The sequence below is a fragment of the Propithecus coquereli genome, unplaced genomic scaffold (genome assembly GCF_000956105.1).
Source record: "Propithecus coquereli isolate 6110/MARCELLA unplaced genomic scaffold, Pcoq_1.0 Scaffold238, whole genome shotgun sequence".
Taxonomy (NCBI): domain Eukaryota; kingdom Metazoa; phylum Chordata; class Mammalia; order Primates; family Indriidae; genus Propithecus; species Propithecus coquereli.
Window position 1 is genome coordinate 830892 of NW_012147930.1, and position 3481 is coordinate 834372.

Below are 3481 nucleotides of genomic sequence, written 5' to 3' on the forward strand. Positions count from 1 at the left end.
CCACAGCTCTGGTGAAGCGGTTGCCCCTTCCTTCCTTCTGCCTGACCAGCTGTGCCTACTGCTCATGTTCTCGCCACCCCAGGTGAGACCTTCCGCCGCCTTCTCTCCCTGTCCCCGGCCTTTGTGCTGCACCTGGGCGGCTCCCTCTCCGGGTACCATTCTCCGTCCCCCAGGGGAGCGTGGACAAAGCTCCCGAGGACGACCCCCCCGCTCACAGGCAGCAGCACTTCCCCCAAGGTGCATCGCAGACGGCTTTTCCTGCATTATTTTCATGCCGTTTCCTTCCTCAACCTGCTCCGGCCTCCGTGCAGTTTTGAGGGGAGACGATGGGGCGGCAAGGTGAAGAACGGAGTCTCTCCGCCAGCGTTAGGACTGGTAAGACCACTTGCTCCCTTCCCAGTGGGTGACGCGGGACGGGTCGAGAATCCCTACTGAAGGGCACAAACGCTAGGGGGCAGCACTGTGCAGGACACGAGCCCAGGCTCACGTCCTTTCTGTTTAACTCACAATCGTGATTTGTGAACTTTCCCAGTTAGGAAATTGAATTCAGAACACAAACCTAATAAATATTTTCGTCTCTCACATACCATATTTCTTTTAATAACACACTTATAACTAGCAAAAAGAAAGCTCTCTATATTTTTCTTTCTTAATCCCGAATCTTTAAATGAAAGTTTTAATTTACTTGAAACTTCATTTAAAATTTTGTACATATAGTTGCATGGGGTTGACATTATTTTCCCAGAAGTCAGTAAAAGTGCAAAGAAAGTACTATGCTGTTCATTTTAAATTATGACAAGATAACTTTTGATTTATAGACCCTTGTAAGTAAAACCTGGAGACACACTGTGAGAACTTCTGGTTCCTTGTCCAGCTGCGAGTCACCACTCTGTCCTCACAAGAAAAAAGATGAACAAACTGAAAATCAACAATTCTTTCCAGGTCCAGGAGAAAGCTGGTGTTCACAGGGCAAGCGGCTGCCCCCAGTCCGAGAGACAGACAGGTGGATACAGAGAATCACGACAGCCGGGAACCGTGCAGGAGCCAGGACTGGGGTAGGAAAACCGGCTGAAATCCACACAGTTAGGTGCCCAGTGTGGACGAGCCTGAGTGATTAAAAACCCCAGGAGGCCCCAGTCTCAGGAGGCCCCACACTTCTGTTTCACCCGCGGGAGCCCGACCAGGCTCTCAGGTGTAGATCAGAGGAGAGGACCCTGTGCTCCCAGCAGGGGCGGGGAAAAGAGCCGTTTCCAAAGGTGCTCAGAGCATTCTGTTCCCTTCACAAAGGCCCCCACCTTGTGGGACTGTTCTTCCAGAGCCTGACTGTGGCGGGCTCCTCCCAGTCTGACCCACGGGGCAAGGGGAGGCCCAAGGCCAGGCGCCTGGAGCAATCCCGTCCCACCCAGGGCGGGGAAGGGCCTGAGCAGCACTGAGCTCCGAGCTCAGGAACAGGCTGAGACTGCAGAAGGCAGACAAGGGGTCAACAGAAACGAGACAAAGAACAAGGGCCACCAACAGAACACAATACTGCATATGGTACCTGCTCATCTAACCACGTCTAGCTGTAATGGTCACTCTAATTATAATGGTCTAAATACACCAATTAAAAGACAGAGGCTGTCAGAGGGGATAAGAAAAAAACCAAGGCCCAACCACATGGTGCTACCAGAAAAGCGCTTTAAAGACACGTTAAAGTTAAAGGGATGGAGCAGGGTATACCATGCTAATACTAGTCAAAAAAAGCTGGAGCAGCTGTATTGATTTCAAACAGAGCAAACTTCAGAGCAAAGAATATTATCAGGGACAAAGAGAGACATTACACAATGATAAAAGGGTGAATTGTCCAGGAAGACATAATAATCTTTATCATGTATGTGCCTAAAAAAACAGTGTCAAAATAAGTCATGGAAAAATTGAACTCCAAAGAAGAATAGATAAATTCACGATTGTAGTTGGGGGCTTCAGCACCCCTCTACAGGTACTGACAGATCCAGCAGGCAGAAAATCAATAAGAACATAGTTGGACTCTACAGCACCGTCAATCAAATGGGTAGAATGGACATCTATAGAGGACTTAATCCGACAACAGCAGATTACACACTCTTCTCAAGCTCACAGGGAACTGTCACCAAGATAGACCACATTCTGGGCCGTAAAACACACCTTAACAAATTTAAAAGAACAGAATTATACAGGGTATGTACTCAGTTCCACCATGGAGTCAAACTAGAGATCAGTAACAGAAAGATAGCTGGAAAATCACAATGCTTGGAGATGGAACAATACACTTCTAACTAACAATGGGTCTAAGAAGAACTCTCAAGAGAAATTTTAAAATATTTAAACTAAATGAAAATAAAAGCATAACTTATGTAAATTTGTGAGGTGCAGCAAAAGCAGTAGTTAGGGGAAATCCACAGCATTGACTGCATGTCCTGGAAAAGAAGAATGATCTAAAATCCATGATCTCAGTTTCTCCCTTAGGAGGCAGTTAAATCCAAAGTAGGCACAGGAACAGAAATAATAAAAATTACAGCAGAACTTAATACAATTGAAAATATAAAATAAATAGAGAAAATTAATAAAACCAAAAGCCAGTTCTTTGAAAAAATCAATAAAATTGATAAATCTCTAGTCAAGCTAAGTAAAAAAAAAAAAAAATAGAGAAGACAAAAATTACTAATATTATAAATGAAAGATCATTACTACAGATCCCATGAACATTAAAAGGATATTAATAATAAAGGAAAATTATAAACAACTACATGCCTACAAATTAGACAACTTAGATGAAATGGACGAATTCCTTGAAATATATAATCCAGCAAAACTCATGTAAGGAGAAATACATAATCTGAATAGGCCTGTATCTGTGAAAGAAATTTGATCAATAACAACTTTCCAAAGCAGAAAGCACCAGGCCCAGATGGGTGATTCTGCCCAACATTTACGGAAGAAATTATGCCAATTCTCTGCAATCTCTTTTAGAAAATAAAGGCAGAGATAATACTTCCTAAATCATTCTATGAGGCCAACATTTTCCTCATACCAAAGCCAAACAAAGACAATACAAGAAAGGAAAACTAGGGATCAGTAGCTCTCATGAACATATTAATAGGTGCAAAATCCTCAGAAAAACTTAGCAAATGAAATCCAATAGTGTGTAAAAAGAATTGTATCCCACAACAAGGTGGGATTTATCCCAGGTATGCAAGGCTGTTTCAACATTTGAAAATTAGTTAACGTAATCATCACATCAGAGGCTAAAAGAGTCATATGCGATGATATCAGTAGATGCAGAAAAAGTATTTGACAGAATCTACCACCCATTTGTGGTAAAAATAAAAACAAAAAAACCAAAAAAAAACTCTCAGCAAACTAGGAATAGAAGGGAACTTTCTCAACTTGATACCAAGTTGGTAGCCTGGTAGTCTTACCTGTAGAAATATCAATCCATGTATTAATGTCATCAAAGATGTAT